Source organism: Triticum aestivum, chromosome 5A (assembly GCF_018294505.1).
Source record: "Triticum aestivum cultivar Chinese Spring chromosome 5A, IWGSC CS RefSeq v2.1, whole genome shotgun sequence".
In the NCBI taxonomy this organism is placed as follows: domain Eukaryota; kingdom Viridiplantae; phylum Streptophyta; class Magnoliopsida; order Poales; family Poaceae; genus Triticum; species Triticum aestivum.
In genome coordinates this window covers 477,252,551-477,263,650 of record NC_057806.1, presented here as the reverse complement: position 1 = coordinate 477,263,650, position 11,100 = coordinate 477,252,551, and the positions used below count along the sequence as shown (strand labels likewise).

General features: G+C 45.3%; 1 pseudogene; it reads right to left on the bottom strand.

Annotated features, from left to right (window-relative positions):
• Positions 1–7,009: 7,009 nt before the first annotated feature.
• On the bottom strand, positions 7,010–8,859 carry LOC123107248 (OVARIAN TUMOR DOMAIN-containing deubiquitinating enzyme 4-like; annotated as a pseudogene).
• Between the last annotated feature and the right edge of the window lie 2,241 nt (positions 8,860–11,100).

The window sequence follows — 11,100 nt, the reverse complement described above, 5'->3', positions numbered from 1 at the left end:
ATAAAACTACCACCATGCTCTAAAGGATATAAGTGAAGCACTAGAGCAAATGACAAACTACTCCGAAAGATATAAGTGAAGATCAATGAGTAGTCAAATAATTGTGCAACTATGTGAAGACTCTCCCATTCAATAATTTCAGACCTTGATACTTTATTCAAACAACAAGCAAAACTAAATAAAATTACATCTAAGAATAGCAAACATCATGTGAATAAGCAAAAACTTAGGATCAACCAAAACTAACCGATAGTTGTTGAAGAAGATAGGTGGGATGCCAACCGGGGCATACCCATGCTTAGACGCTTGAGAATTATCGAAATATTATCTTGGGGTGCCTTGGGCATCCCCAAGCTTGAGCTTTTGTGTCTCCTTAATTCCTCTCATATCAAGGTCTCCCTAAATCTCAAAAGCTTCATCCACACAAAACTCAATAAGGACTCGTGAGATAAGTTAGTATAAACCATTGCTAAAACCTTATCATACTCTACTGTAGAAAATCACTAAAATTATAATTCAATATTGCATACTAAATGCCTCTGCATATTTAGTAGTCCTATCCTCAAATAGAATCATTAAAGAAACAAACATATGCAAACAATGCAAACATAACAGCAATCTGCCTAAACAGGATAGTCTGTAAAGAATGTTGTAACATTCATACTTCCCTAGCTCCAAAAATTATAAAACAAATTCCCAATATAGTAAATTTATCAGATCTTAATATGCAAAAGGTTTCAACATTTTATCACATTCTGACTTTTCTAGGGAATTATTGCAACAGCGGTAAACTTTCTGCTTTCAAACAGCAACATGTATACTTGTAACATAGGCATAGTAAAGACTATTAATGCCACTTTTATTGAAATAAAAGATGCAAAACATTGTTCTAAATAACAGCAAGCAAATCCTAACAAAATAAATTGACGCTCCAAGCAAAACACATATCATGTGGTGAATAAAAATATAGCTTCAAGTAAAGTTACCGATGAACGAAGACGAAAGAGGGGATGCCTTCCGGGGCATCCCCAAGCTTAGGCTCTTGGCTATCCTTGAATATTACCTTGGGGTGCCTTGGGCATCTCCAAGCTTAGGCTCTTGCCACTCCTTATTCCATAGTCCATCGAATCCTTACCCAAAACTTGAAAACTTCACAACACAAAACTTAACAGAAAACTCGTAAGCTCCGTTAGTATAAGAAAATAAATCACCACTTCAAGGTACTATAATGAACTCATTCTTTATTTATATTGGTGTTAAACCTACTGTATTCGAACTTCTATATGGTTTATAAACTATTTTACTAGTCATAGATTCATCAAAATAAGTAAAAAAACACATGAAAAACAGAATCAGTCAAAAACAGAACAGTCTGTAGTAATCTGGATCAAACGTATATTTCTGGAACTCATAAAATTCTCAAATAAATTGCTGGACCTGAGGAATATATCTATTAATCATCTGCAAAAATAATTAACTAAATATCACTATCCAAATAAAAATGGTGGTAGTTCTCGTGAGCGCTAAAGTTTCTGTTTTTTGACAGCATGATCAACAAGACTTTCCCCAAGTCTTCCCAAAGGTTCTACTTGGCACAAACACTAATTAAACACATAAAACCACATCTAAACAGAGGCTAGATGAAATATTTATTAATAAACAGGAACAAAAAGCAAGGAACAAAAATAAAGTTGGGTTGCCTCCCAACAAGCGCTATCGTTTAACGCCCCTAGCTAGGCATGATGATTTCAATGATGCTCACATAAAGGATAAGAATTGTAATATAAAGAGAGCATCATGAAGAATATGACTAGCACATTTAAGTCTAACCCACTTCCTATGCATAGGGATTTTATGAGCAAACAACTTGTGGGAACAATAATCAACTAGCATAGAAGAGCAAAACAAGCATAACTTCAAAATTTTAAGCACATAGAGAGGAAACTTGATATTATTGCAATTCCTACAAGCATAAGTTCCTCCCTCATAATAATTTTAAGCAGCATCATGAATGTATTCAACAATATAACTAGCACCTAAAGCATTCTTTTCATGATCTACAAGCATAGAAAATTTATTACTCTCCACATAAGCAAAATTCTTCTCTTGAATAGTAGTGGGAGCAAACTCAACAAAATAATTATCATGAGATTGAAAATTGAAATCAAGATGACAAGTTTCATTGTTATCATTATTCTTTAAAGCATAGGTGTCATCACAATAATCATCATAGATAGGAGGCAATGCTTTCATCATAATAAATTTGCTCATCAAAACTTGGGGGACAAAAAATATAATCTTCATCAAACATAGCTTCCCCAAGCTTGTGGCTTTGCATATCATTAGCATCATAGATATTCAAGGAATTCATACTAACAACATTGCAATCATGCTCACCATTCAAATATTTAGTGCCAAACATTTTATAGATTTCTTCTTCTAGCACTTGAGCACAATTATCCTTTCCATCATACTCACGAAAGATATTAAAAAGGTGAAGCGTATGAGACAAACTCAATTCCATTTTTTTATAGTTTTCTTTTTATAAACTAAACTAGTGATAAAACAAGAAACTAAAAGACTCGATTGCAAGATCTAAAGATATATCTTCAAGCGCTAACCTCCCCGGCAATGGCGCCAGAAAAGAGCTTGATGTCTACTACACAACCTTCTTCTTGTAGACGTTGTTGGGCCTCCAAGTGCAGAGGTTTGTAGGACAGTAGCAAATTTCCCTCAAGTGGATGACCTAAGGTTTATCAATCCGTAGGAGGCGTAGGATGAAGATGGTCTCTCTCAAGAAACCCTGCAACCAATTAACAAAGAGTCTCTTGTGTCCCCAACACACCCAATACAACGGTAAATTGTATAGGTGCACTAGTTCGGCGAAGAGATGGTAATACAAGTGGTATATGGATAGTAGATATGGGTATTTGTAATCTAAAATAATAAAAACAGCAAGGTAGCAAGTGATAAAAGTGAGCGTAAATGGTATTGCAATGATGGTAAACAAGGCCTAGGGTTCATACTTTCGCTAGTGTAAGTCCTCTCAACAATAATAACACAATTGGATCATATAACTATCCCTCAACATGCAACAAAGAGTCACTCCAAAGTCACTAATAGCGAAGAACGAACGAAGAGATTATGGTAGGGTACGAAACCACCTCAAAGTTATTCTTTTCAATCAATCCGTTGGGCTATTCCTATAAGTGTCACAAACAGCCCTAGAGTTCGTACTAGAATAACACCTTAAGACACAAATCAATCAAAATCCTAATGTCACCTAGATACTCCAATGTCACCTCAAGTATTTGTGGGTATGATTATACGATATGCATCACACAGTCTTAGATTCATCTATTCAACCAACACAAAGGACCTCAAAGAGTGCCCCAAAGTTCTACCGGAGAATCACGACGAAAACGTGTGCCAACCCCTATGCATAGGTACCCAATGTCACGAAACCCGCAAGTTGGTCACCAAAACATACATCAAGTGGCACGTGGTATCCCATTGTCACCACAGATATCCACGGCAAGACATGCATCAAGTGTTCTCAAGTCTTTAAAGACTCAATCCGATAAGATTACTTCAAGGGGAAAACTCAATTCATTACAAGAGAGAAGAGGGGGAAGAAACATAAGATCCAACTATAATAGCAAAGCTCGCGATACATCAAGATCGTATCACCTCAAGAACACGAGAGAGAGAGAGAGAGATCAAACATATAGCTACTGGTACATACCCTCAGCCCCGAGGGAGAACTACTCCCTCCTCATCATGGAGAGCACCAGGATGATGAAGATGGCCACCGGAGAAGGATTGCCCCCTCCGGCAGGGTGCCGGAATGGGTCTAGATTGGTTTCCGATGGCTACGGAGGCTTCTGGCGGCGAAACTCCTGATCTATTGTTTTCTGGAAGTTTTACGATACGTAGGTATATATGGGTGCAGGGGGTACGTCGGAGGAGCTACGGGGGCCCCACGAGGCAGGGCGCGCCCTAGGGGGGCGCGCCCCACCCTCGTGAGCACCTCCCGTATCTCCTGACGTGGAGTCCAAGTCTATCCGGTGGCTTTCGTTCCAAAAATAACTTCACCAGTTGATTTCGTTCTTTTTTGACTCCGTTTGATATTGCTTTTCTTCGAAACACTAAAATATGCATAAAACAGCAAATCTGGGTTGGGCCTCCGGTTAATAGGTTAGTCCCAAAAGTAATATAAAAGTGGATAATAAAGCCCAATATTGCCCAAAACAGTAGATAATATAGCATGGAGCAATCAAAAATTATAGATGCGTTGGAGACGTATCAGCAACCCCCTGCGCCCTCCTCCTGAGGGGTATGAGGCTGCAGAATTGGGGCAGCCACCTGCTGTGGAGACCTGTATCTCCTGCGACCCATGGTTAGCATAAGTTTGCTCTTGAGGGATGAGTGATACCCGATAGTTGCCGCCGCCGGTGCGGTTGTCGAGGCTCTCCTGGGGTTCCCGAAAGAGCTCAGCTTCTGGTGTCTCGTCGCCCCAGCCTGGCCCGAGGAATGAGCCATGATCTTCTTCCAGCGCGCACCCCTGATCCACCATGCGGGGCACATAAGTTTCTGGGACCACCAACTCGTGTGCCTCGCCATAGCACCCTGTATGCCATGCAGTCTGGCTTGGAGCGCCGTCTTGGGGGTGATGGAGCGCCGTCTTGGGGGTGATGGCGCGCCGGTCCGCCGAGGCCGAAGGTCGCGGCGTGCACCCCTTCGCTTGCCTGAGAGGGGGCTGGCGTGACTTGTCGCCCGGTGCCGGCAGAGGTGTTGGCGCAGGACGGGCCCTGGAGTCCACTGGAAGTCGCGTGTGCGCGCACGATGCCACCATGCGGCCCGCCTTGGGTTTGGGGTGGCAGCTGGACGCAGAAAGGAGGTGTTCCTGAGGCGGCGGCGTCCAGGAGCTCAGATACTCGCTCCAACAACACGTCGCGGCCGCCCTCCAGCAGTCGGTACCGTAGCAGCTCTCGGGCCACCGTGAGCGCGGCCCTGGAGTTCGCTTGCTCCCGTCGGGTGTACGACGATGTGGCCGCGGCGTGGTCTGAGGCCCTTGCTGCAGTCCGCACCTGCCGTGGTGTGAGGGAAGGCGGCGTCTGGCCGCAGCGCCCTGCGGAGCGCAGGCTGCCTGAGGCGCAAGGTTGAGGTCGCCCTGGGCTGGTGCCACGGCGTGGGCGGGCCACGCTGCCCAGTGGTCGGCGTTGGCTGCCGGGTCACTTGACATCTGAACGGCGAGGCGACGGAACGTGATGCGGAGGAAGAAGGATTCTGGCGCACCCCTACCTGGTGCGCCAAATGTCGGATTTCGGGTTCCGGCAGACCCTTGAGGTTCGAACACTGGGGTGCGCGCGGAGATCTCTCCCCTACCGATCTACGTCCAATCTCCTCGCGTGATCTAGCTGGAAACAACGAACAACACAAGGGACACAAGGTTTATACTAGTTCGGGCCACCGTTGTGGTGTAATACCCTACTCCAGTGTGTGGTGTAGTGGATTGCCTCGGGGGCTGATGATGAACAGTACAAGGGAAGAACAGCCTCGCGAGAGGTGTTCTTGAACTGGCGCGATGAACTGCTTGGGTGAGTTCAATCGCCTCTCTCTCTCTATCTCTCTTTTTCGGTCCCTTCTTCTCTCTCTGCTAGGGTTCTACCAGATCTCTCGCTCCCCCTCTACTCTATGGTGGCTAGCTCTATTTATAGAGGCCCTGTGCCTCTCCCCAAATAATGAGCGGGAAGGGCGCCAACAATTGGCCATTTTGAAGGGGAACATCTAGTACAAGTTATCCTGACCAAAGGTGGTCTTCGGCTGCCAAAAGCACTGGTGATGACGCCGTCTTGGGCTCCACGGTGACCTTCGTCCTGCCGCTCTGCTGGTCTTGGTGTCGTTGCACCGGAATGGTAACCTTTGCCCGATGCCTTGGCCTGTGCTTGCCCCCTTTGCATCAAAGGGGAAACAAGGACACTGTGCAGGCCGGCGCCCGCCTGGTCTCGATCGTCATGACTTGCGTCACGGGCTCCTCGCGAGGTACCCCTGCCTTGATCTCTCCGCCTCCTCGCGAGCCTGCCTGATGAGGCTGCCTCTGAGGAAGCTTCCGGTCGTCCGCCCCGCGAGGCTTGGCCCCTCGCGAGGGTCTTGAGCTTGAGCTGATGAAGATGGGCCGCGCTGGGCCCCCACTTGAGCCACGTCGCAGGTTGCAAGCAGGCAAGTCTGGGGACCCCCGTTCCCAGAACGCCGACAGTGAGCCCGACTGCTGGCCATATTCTATGAGATTGGGTGATCTCTAGGAAGCTCATGAGAAGGTAAGGACTATGACTAATAAGCTCCACCTGTGGGGGTTTAGCCTTCGACAGCCATGTATCAGCTGACAATAGACGAAACTTCTGCACGCCAAACTGACAATTCAAGGCATAGTCCATTGTTCAGTTGTCAAGAAGTCTAATCCTATTGCTCTAGGTGAATGTTCAACTTAACAGTCTCCACTGGAAATCCTGGTATATCAAACATTGTTTGAAACAATTGACAAATTTATGTGCCTCGAGATCTGGTGGGGGTTGATGGATTATGGATGGGCTTAGGCTCATATAAGACAATAATCCCTGGTTAATCTCAAAGCCCATGAATGTGCACGACAAGTGATGGGAAGTTTAGTACCATACTGCTATACTAAGAAGAATGACACCTCTTTATAAGGGCCGCTCTACCACTTGCATTGGGAGCTTAGGCATATGAGCTATACACACACGCTCCTCCTCCGCCGCCCGCCTCGCCTCGTCACGATGAGCACGCACGCCGCGGGTTGCGGGAATGAGCCGAGCCGAAGCTTATTTTTGCCGGTCAGGAATGGTTAATTAACGAGTCGCTTACGGAAGTGCTCACATGCTTAGGTATCGGTATGAGATGCATGCCGTATTTGTCATGTTTACTGCTTACTCGTGGATTAGATTAGTCAAAAAAGTGCTCATATTTTCAACTACTTCAGATTGGTAAATGGGAGAAGCTCAATGATTCCAACTATACTTTGTCAGAAAATGCATTTGGGTCCTCGAAAATAAATGCATTTGGGAAGTAGAGAAAGTATACATAGGCCAGGAACTTGCCACTATCTGGTTTCTGAGCTCCAAATGCTACAGTCTTGACCTGAGTTTAGCGTTTCCCGGTATCTGCAGCGCTTAATAATGGCCACAGCCATGATAGAGGACTCGGATTGGGTTTTCTTTCCCGTACTCCTGGCCATACTCCGCGATCGCTATCAAACCACCCGCTGCTTCTTCACGCATGTAAACGGTGATCGGCATCCTGAAAACAAAATGATGTTTATTCTTACTGCTCTGGTACTACTTCATTGTGGCAAAGAAGAGCCGAATTTGTAAACTCAAACCTACAAAATACAATGCCCACTAGCTATGTCCTTTGGACGAAGTAATAGATGCTCGTTGATGTGATAGAATTTCCCCTTGTTTTTTTGCTTTTTGTTTTTTGCATAATGGAGTGAAGACACAAAACCAGAGTCACAACATCTTGGAGTGCATATCAAGGAAACAAAATATTATTACAAGAAGAAACAAGGTCAAGAAAATTATACCAAATGAGAATTACTGATAAAAGTTAAAACTGCAACAACTTATTGCAAGTGCTCTATACTTCAGTTAAATGGCAAACAATTCAAAAATATTCTGAGAATATGGCTAATACTACTATACTAGGATCCTTTAAAATGCCTGTTGCAAGAGAAAAATAGCCCAATTACTCACCGAAGAATGTGAGAAGCCATGAGCAATTCTGGCTCACGTCCCCACACATGTGGCTTCCTAATCTGAGAGACATATGTATCGAAATCGCCCTTAATAAACCTGCAAATTGATGTTACAACAAAGGGTAAGCATGTGTAGCACAACATTGCTGTGAAGAAAGAACAACAGCGGGATAAGGAACTAACCATTCAGTCTGTCCGTCTCTTGATAAACTCAGCAGCAACCTAACAATAGAAAAGTTATGCACAAATTTCAGACAGGACTAACCAAGAAAAAAATCTTCAGTGTTCAGAACAACATTCATCAAAATCATGACCTCGGTTTTACATTACAAACATACCAATGCTCTTAAATCATCAGCGAGTTTTCTCTGAAGATTCTCATTAAGTATGGGTTTCCCTGACCTAACGCACTCACCATGAGCCACAGAATGGAACGAGCATCTACCATCCCCAGGAATGCCTGCGGGTCTCGTGTGAGACAGTCACAAACGTCCGGACAATGTTATGCTTTGACTACATACATACAAAGCATAATAATGTATATAGAAAGAAAATGTTCCACACACTCACCGGTGACAGAATACTCTGTGTAAACTTTCTTCCCATGAGCATAGCTAGTGGATGATTCAGAAGTGTGGGTGGTATCGATGCCATCATCCACCGGACCAACAACATTTGCTATCCCAGAAACTGCGAAACTCAAGGAAAGCCCAGCGCCTGTACCTCCTATTTTTTGTGCTAAACTTGTCGTCGTTCTCGACTTCCAGCTGATACTAGAAAACTTGTGATGTGAGGTCATATTAGTCTTAGCATTTAGGATATGACCTCTCGCTGATAATCCACCTCGAGACCGTCGCTGGAAGCAGGCAAAGCATGTCGCATTTTGCAGACAAGAAGATGTTCTGTTCTTGGGAGAAAAGCTAACTAAACCCATTTTTGTTTGATAACTGACTGCATGTGAGCGAGAATGCTTCCATAAGGACATGCTCTGTGACAATCCTCCTTGTGCGTAACTGACTAGGCTCAGAACACATGGTATAAGTGCAGCGTTGCAAACATATAGCAGGCGTGTAATGCAGCAGCATCTGCTTCCAGTAGCACCAAGTATAAACTGAAAAACATGGTCAGAGGACTAGGTAAGAATTAGTGGAACATCGGACGATTGATTTCATCTCAAATAAAAACAAGATAGCACACTGAAGTGAAGTAGATGACCCTAGGCCTGAAAATAATGTTATGCATCATGTGACGGTAGCATCATTTTGAGAAGACCAGTGCATGATTCAGAAGTGCTACTAAAGGATTTGCAATGTTGGTGTAAAAAAAACTCAACCAGGAGATTGCAAGCATAGAGGCTAATGACTACATCGACCTCTAGTGAATTATCACTCTTTTGAACTCTGAGAAAACAAAGAAAGGTCCCTGTGTGAATATATGAAATTACTAGTTCGAACGTACTGAGGACACACTTGCCAGAATATGCTCTAGAGAAACCGCATTCACAATTCAAGCTAAACATGTGAGCTTCCCAGAATATGGTACTACAACTGCATTCCCCTCCCATATCATGAACATTTCAAGCACGAATTAGACAGCGGAGGGACCGGCAGATTCGCACCTTCGGAACGGAGCGAGCGAATCCGGCAGCGGCAGGGGAGATGCGAGGATGGGGCTGCGGCGAGGACGTGGGTAGCAGGGGAAGCCGGAGAAGCTCAGGCTCCGCAGAGGCAGGCAGAGGTGGAAGGGATTGGTCTACTCTCGCCGGATGGAGCCGAGATGGAGGAGGCGACGATGACCGGGGGCTCTTGACGGGCCCATCGCGAATGGGCCGTACCGTGCGAATTTTATTATTGTTAGGATAGTGGGCCACAATATACATACAGCCGCATGTACGAATGCACCCCCTGGAAAAAAAAAACCACGCAAACAGAGTTTCGCTTTTGCTAAAAAAACGTAAACAGAGTTTCGTAGGGGTTTGGACTTTGGTTTAGCACCGCGTTTTGCTCTTCGCGTGGACAGTGGACGGTCGTGAGATTAAATAAAACTGGAAAGCAAACGTGAATCAACCTGTGGTTGAGTTGGTTAGGTGGACAGTAGTATCTCCAACCCACCCGGGTTTTAAATTCTGGTGCTCACATTATTCCTGAATTTATTTCAGAATTTCCAGCGATGCGCTTTCAGTGGGAGGAGACGTTCCCGTCGACGACGAGGCGTCTACGGTAACTTCGTAAATCTCAAGATGATATGCCGGCTCAGTCTCTCGAAGGTGCTCATAGAGATAGGGTGTGCGTGTGTGCGTTCATAGGGATGAGTGTATGCGCGTGTATATGAGCGCTTGTGTCTGTACTGATGCTCAAAAAAAAAAAAACTGGAAAGCAAACAAATCTGAGAGACGGCCCTGGTTTCTCGAGCCGACCCAACCCCAGGAGGCCAGGACCAGGAGGTATCGGCGTATCGCCCCCGTCGCCGTGGTATCATGGGGCTGTTGGCGCTCAAGCGGCTCATGTCCATGCGGCGGCAGAAGCTGCTGACCGCTGAGTATGCATGGCATGACACCCTGGCTGGATTTTTTGATGTCAACTCACGCTGCTAATATCTGCACTATGTTTTTGTTCGTGGGTGATGTGCTGCAGCCTTAGTGTATAGATCATAATACATGATTCCAAGTTCAACGTTGATCAACTTGACAACCTGGCCTTCATCAAATTTGTCTTCTCGAGCAATGTCTTTTTCTATCTGGTATAGTGTGCGCCCAGCGAATAGATGTCGGATGACGGGCGCGCAATCCAAAGCGTAACAAACAATCCTAGGGTAGATAGCATCCTCATGATCTAGTGCCGTGTCTGTATACTTGTTTTCTTTCCTATCGGAATCCTTGTTATCCCCGTACATGAGAACCAGTGTCCTCTCAACATACTTGATGACTCCAGCAACAAATATAAAGATGCCTGGGAGAAGAAGTTGCATGTTGCGCAAACCAGTCGACTTCCAGAAAACATACAAGGCCAGGGCCACTTGGGCTGTCAAATTATACATCTGCCTTAGCCACAAACTGTTGTCCTCTATGGCGAATGCAGTGATGGTGTCTTGTCCGCCGAGATGAATGAGGAGAAAAGGCGCCCACAAGAAGGACAGCGGGTGGGTTTCCCTTATTGTGCCCCTTTCCGTGGTGGATTCCCTTTGTCGTGACATAAAGCCAAGGGCAAAAACTGCCACCAAGTCTGCCGCTAAATAAGCTACCCAAATGGCGCCTCTAAGAAAACCGTTGGTGCCACGTAGCCGAAGGCTCCCAGTAAAGAAGAGGAATGTTTGTAGCATGAAGCTGG